Genomic DNA, 6,826 nt, shown 5'->3' on the forward strand with positions numbered 1-6,826 from the left:
TATTTGGCTGTTGTGTCTTTGAAATAATTTTAAAAAATAAATATCTTCCTCAGGTGGTTCCCAGACCTAAGCCTAAAACATTCTGCCTCATAAATATGTAAATAATGGGAAGTTTACTATGTCAAATAAGGATATATCTGTATTCACGGAGTACCAACCAACAACCACAACAATCCCCATTAGAAGTTCTTGGAGAACAGCTCTCTAATCATGGACTGGACTTGGGGAATCCTCCTGTTAGTAGTAGCAGTTACAAGTAAAATTGTTCCCAATCTAAGGGATGGAGAAGACATTTGGGATACTCAAAGTGAATTTCATCCACTGCAATCTGCTCTCAGCAGGTGGTCACTCCCAGGTCCAGCTGGTGCAATCTCAAGCTGAACTGGAGAAGCCTGGGTCATCAGTGAAGATCTTCTGCATGGTTTCTGGATACACTTTAAGTGCCTACAGTATGCATTGGATGTAGCAGAACCCTGGGTTTGAGTGGATGGGAAGGATTTATACATACAATGGAAAAACAAAATATGCACAGAAGTTCCAGGAAAGAGTTACCATGACCATGGAAATATCCACAAGCACAGCCTACATGGATCTAAGCAGTCTGAGTTCTGAGGACACAGCCATGGCTTTCTGTGTGAGAGACACAGTGTGCTAACCACATCCAGATTGTGTCAGAAACCCTGAATCAGAAGGCAGCAGCATTGACTTAATAGATGATAGGGACAATTATTTTCTCTGCTACTCATAGGGTTTTCAGTGACTAGCGATTTGGAAGTAGTCACTACTTTGATATCTCAAGCCAATAAAGTTTTGCTAAAAATAATACAGAAATGGCTACAATCATACATTGACAGAGAACTTCCAGAGGTTCAAGCTGGATTCAGAAGAGGCTGTGGAAAGAGAGATATCATTGCTGATGTCCAATGGATCTTGGCTGAAAGCAGAGAATATCAGAAAGATGTTTACCTATGCTTTATTGTCTATGCAAAGTCTTTCGATTGTGTGGATCCTGACAAGCTATGGACATTGCTAAGTATGAATATTCCAGAACACTAAATTGTACTTCTGAGGAATCTGTACCTGGACCAAGAAGCAGTTGTTCAAATAGAATATGGGAACACAAATGTTTTAAAATTGGGAAAGGTGTGCTACAAGGTTGTGTTCTTTCACCATACTTATTCAACCTGTATGCTGAGCAAATAATACAAGAAGCTGGGTTCTATGAAGAAAAACGTGGCAACAGGATTGGAGGAAGACTCGTTAACAACCTGCGATATGCAGATGATACAACCTTGCTTGCTGAAAGTGAAGAGGAATTGAAACATTTACTGATGAAGATCAAAGAGCACAGCCTTCAGTATGGATTGCATCTCAATGTCAAGAAAACAAAAATCCTCACCACTGGACCAATAAACAACATTCTTATCAATGGAGAAAAGATTGAAGTTATCAAAGACTTCATTCATCTTGACTTCATCAACTATCAACATTCACGTAAGCAGCAGTCAAGAGATCAGATGACGTATTTCATTGGGCAAATCTGCTGCACAGGAACTTTTTAAAGTGTTGAGGAGCAGAGATAACAGCTTGAGGACTGGAATGCACCTGATCCAGGCCATAGTATTTTCAATAACCTCATATGGATGTGAAAGCTGGACAGTGAATAAGGAAGATCATAGAAGAATTGATGCTTTTGAATTGTGGTGTTGGTGGAGAATACTAAAAGTGCCATGGGATGCCAAAAGAACCAATAGATCTGTTTTGGAAGAAGTGCAGCCAGAGTGCTTTAGATATATTGTCAGGAGGGAACAGCCGCTGGAGAAGGATATCATGCCTGGTAAGATGGAAGGTCAGAGAAAAAGAGGAAGACCCCCAACGAGATGGATTGGCCAGGTAGCAGCCTTGATGGCATCAAGTGTGGCAGCAGTAGTGAAGTTGGCCTAGGATCAGAAATTGTTTCGATCTGCTGTGCATGGGGTCTCTATGAGTCGGTTCCGACTCAATGGTACCTGACAACAACAAGGGACAATTATGCTGCAGGCTGTCTTACTTTATTGTTGTTGTTAGAAGTCATTGAGTCAATTCTAACTCACAGCAATGCTGTACACAACAGAACAAAGAATAGCTTTGGGCCTGAACCATCCTTATAATTTTTGTTACAATTGAGACTATTGTTGCTTCCACTGTTTCAGTACCTGCTGGTGGGAGTCTGACCCTCCACTTTACCAAGCATGATATATTTTTCCAAGAACTCATCCTTTCTAATAACATGTCTGAGAAGTATGATAGACAATGTCTTGCCATATGTTTCTTAGAAGCATTCTGGATGTATTACTTTCGAGACAGATTTGTTTGTTCTTATGGAAGTCCCTAGTCTTCTACATTATAATTCAAGTGAATCGGTTAATTTTTGGATTTCCTCATTCATTTTCCAATTTTAATCTACCTATGAGGCTATTAAATATATCATGGCTTGGTTTAGGTGCACATTAGTCCTCAAAGTGATATATTTGGTCTTGAAAACTTTAAAGAGGTCTGCACATCAGATTTGCCCAATAAGTTCTGTCCTTTAACTTCTTTACTGTTGTTTACATGAGTGCTGATTGTTGAGCTAAGGAATGTGAAGCTTTCAATGGTTTTAGTGTTTTTTTCATTTATCATTATACTGTTTGTTACTACTTATGTGCGATAAGCACTGGACTACAAGGTCAGTTTGAATTGCAAGTTTGATAGCTCAAATTCACCTACTGGTCATCAGGATCCCAGTACAGGAATATATGACTCGATGGCACTTGTTATCATTGTTGTTATGTGCCATCGAATCAATACCAAATCATAGTGACCCCATGCACAACAAAATGAAACACTTCTCTGTCCTGGACCAACCTCACAATCATTGTTTCCAAGGAGAACTCTCACTATACTTTATCCAACATGGATCTGGTTTTCTGGGCAGTTTTTTGAGCGGTTATTGAATACTTTCAGTATTCTCCTTTAACACCATTAAAAAATGCATAAATTCTTCAATGGTCTCCATTATAAACTGTCCTAGTTTGAGTGTATACATGGTTATTGAAAACACCATGACTTGGATCAGGTGCACTTTAGTCCTCAGTATGAAATCTTTGTCTTTAAAGAGGTGTTGTGAAGCCTATTTGACCCATTCAGTATGTCATTTTATTTATTTATTTATATTCTTTAATAAGTTTTTATTGTGAATTGAATGATAGTTTACACAGGAGAATATCGTATTTACACTCACTATTTCATTGCAATTATTACAATCTCCTCCATGAATCATCATTCAACAGTATTTGCTTCAATTCCCTCTTTATTTTTTGGGGGGCTGGCATACACAAAACACTCAGGAATATATAATAATCTAAACAACCCAAAGGATATTCTGCAAGTCAGCCTTCTGCTGCCAGCACACAGCCTTTCTCTTTCCACGAGCCTAGAGTCCTCAAATACTGTATTTCTTGTTTTCCTCATCTCTGCCTCTAGCTCTGGTGTCGCTGCTTCTCTGCATAGGGTCCCACACTCTACTCATGCTACTCTCCCTTGATGGTCCTAAGGTCAACTGTACCTGGACTATAAGAATAACTACTCTCCCCCACTTTTGTTACAAAACTTCTACCTTTACAGTTGTGACAGTTGCAATTTTTTTATGATAATTTACTCACTATTGTATCTCCATCTTTTTTCACCAGACCTGTCTAGACAAGATTAATAATGTTCAGTGGGGATTCAACCTTTCCCTGCACACTCTGAAACTAAACTCCCTCTTGAAAACTTGTTAGGCAATCATTTTGTTCTTTGTAGCCCTCCTCTCTTCCCCAATTTAGGTGGCCAATATCTAAGTTGCCCATCCCTATCAACCATGTATACAGAGGGGATAGGATTTATACTTGATGTGAAGACTCCTTCACTCTCACTTGGTATTTTAAAGTACTACATCCATAAGTATAGGTCAAGGTCATTAAATTGTAGCAATTTACACTTATAAGCTTTATCAAAAATGTGTTTTTGTCTTGTTTTTTTTTTTTTACTCTTCTTCTAGTAGAGTTCAGATCATCAAACCATCGAGCTAGGTCAAATGGGTACAGTGTACAAATTTGGGCATTCTTGTGAGTCTCACTTCAATTCATATCATCTGGGCACTTCACTCTCAGCTCTAGCCCTCCATGGCTATGTACTTTTCCATAGGCTCATGTGTCCTCAGGTCTCTCCACACTTTGAACCAAACAGCCTTTCCTCTTCTCTTTCTCATCTCCAAGTCAAAGGGAGGCTATGGAATGTGGTTGATTTCAGCTCAAGTCTTCATTGTTGCCATACACCTCTTCAACTCACCAGCAGACCAACATGGTCATCAGCAAACTTACATATTTGCTCATGTGTTCCTTTGAGTTTCAGTCTTAATGGGAGCTTGTTCTGAAGGGATTTGTTTGTTTGCCTTGATGGCTTCCTGGCAAAAACTTGCTTGTTCTTTTAAAACAAAAACAAAAACAAAACACTATATCCTTTTTCTTACTTTTGCTTTTTTAAGTTTTTTTATTGTGAATTGAGTGATAGTTTATATGGGAGAACATCAGTATTACACATATCTTTTCTCAGGGATTATTATTACAATCTTTGTGCATCATAATTCAACATCATTTGCTTCTGTTGTTTTCTATTTTGTTGTTGTGGATGTACACAAAATGACTCAAGAATATTTTTCCAAAGGACAATATTCTGCAAGACTGCCCTCCTGGCCACCAGCACCTGGCTTCCAGCAAACAGGCTTTCTCTTTCCATAAGTCTAGAGTCCTCAGCTGCTCTCTCTCTCTCCATGCTCTAATCTCTGTCTTCATCTCTGCTGTCATTGCTTCTCTTGATAGGGTTCCACATTCTACTCATTGTCTTCTACTTTGGTGGCCTCTATTCCAGTACTGTAAGATTAACTATTACCCTCTTTTTGTTACAAAACTTCTACCTATACATTTGTGATGGTGGTGGTTATGTGTCATGAAGTAGGAACCAATTCATAGCGACCCTGTACAGGGTTTGATAGTTGCAACTAATCATGATAACAATTATTCACTACTGAATCATAAGAATCTTGTAATCATCTCCTTTCACCAGAACTATCAGAAAAATATTAAAACTATTCAATGGGGATTCTACCTTCCTCACTTCACCCCCACTCTGAAACTAAACTCCTTCTTGAAAACTTATAAGCTAGTCACTTCTTGCTTTTATAACCCCTCACATTTTGGATAGCCAATGTCTAAGTTGCTCATCCCTCTCAACTCTGTATACAGAGTAGATAGGACTAATTTTTTATGTGAGGACTCCTTCTCTCTCAGTTGGTGTTTTGAACTACTATATCCTTAAGTATAGGTCAAGTTCATCAAATTGTAGCAATTTACACTTGTTTCCTTTATTTAAAAAAAAAAAAAGATTTTTTTTTTTCTCCTTTTATCTTCCTCTGGTCAAGTTCTGATCATCAAGAGATTGGGCCAAATGTGCACTATCTACAAGCCTGTGGGTTCTTTTGCACCTCTCCTCATTTTACATCATCTGGGCACTTCACACTCAACTCTAGCCCTCTGTGGCTTTGTCCTATTGTGGCCTCAGGTGTCCAAAGATCTCACCACACTTCAGACCAACCAACCCCTTCTCTTCTCTCTCTCATCTCCAGTTTGATAGGAGTCTATGGAACATGGTAGAACTTAGCTCATACCTTCATTTTTGCCTTGCCCTCTCTTCCATTCACCAGTAGACCAACGTGGTCAATAGCAAGCTTACATGCCTGCTCATTTGTTCTCTTTGAGTTTCAGTCTTGGAGAGAGATTTGTTTTGAAAGGGCTTGATTGCTTGCCTTCACGGCTCCTCAGAAAACAACTTGCTTGTTCTTGTAGAACCCAGTCAGACTACCATTTTTGTTTTGGATTTTTCCTGCTTGTCTTTCTTTCAAGAAGTATCTTCTGTTTTTCGAATTATTTCAGGGTATTCTTCTTGTCCTTTCAAGTAAGAATACTCCACTTCAGATGGTTCAGGATGGGGCTCAGGATTCCACCTTAGATCCTATAGACTAGAAAGGCTCTGGAGGAAGGCTATTTCACTCAGCAAATTCTAGAACCACATGAAAGTATTCTAATCAGTTATAGATGAGAATATCGATTTTACAACATCATTTCGCTGCAATTATTATAATCTCTTCCATGTATTTTATCATCATTCAACAGAATTTGCTTCTATTGCCTCTTTGTTTATTTATTTATTTATTTATTTATTTATTTATTTATTTATTTATTTGTTTGTTTAGGTTGCTGGGAAGATGTACACAAAACACTCAGTAATATGTAATAATTTAATCAACCAATGGGCACATTCTGCAAACATGCCTCCTGGCTGAATGTACTCAGTCTTTGTATTTTAATGAGTCTAGAGTCCTCAGCTGCTCTTGCTATTCATGTGCTCATCTTTGCCACCATCTCTGGTGTCATTGTTTCTGTGGATGTTGTTGTTGTTAGGTACCACTGAGTCAGAACTAACTCATAGCAACCCCATGCACAGCAGAATGAAACAATGTCTGATCCTGGGCCAACCTCACTACCGCTGCCACATGTGAGTCCATCAATGATGCCATCTGGCCAATCCATCTCATTGGGGGTCTTCCTCTTATTCTCTGACCCTCCATCTTGCCGAGCATGATATCTTCTCCAACGACTGTTCCCTCCTGACAATATGTCAAAGTATGAGAGATGAAGTTTGGCCATCATGGCCTCTAAGGAGCACTCTGGTTGCACTTCTTCCAAAACAGATCTATTGGTTCTTTTGG

General features: G+C 38.9%; 1 pseudogene; it reads left to right on the top strand.

Moving 5' to 3' along the window:
- The first annotated feature begins 210 nt into the window (after positions 1-210).
- LOC102815529 lies at positions 211-655 on the top strand (annotated as a pseudogene).
- The last annotated feature ends 6,171 nt before the right edge of the window (positions 656-6,826 follow it).

This window comes from Chrysochloris asiatica, unplaced genomic scaffold, assembly GCF_000296735.1.
Source record: "Chrysochloris asiatica unplaced genomic scaffold, ChrAsi1.0 scaffold00260, whole genome shotgun sequence".
NCBI lineage: Eukaryota > Metazoa > Chordata > Mammalia > Afrosoricida > Chrysochloridae > Chrysochloris > Chrysochloris asiatica.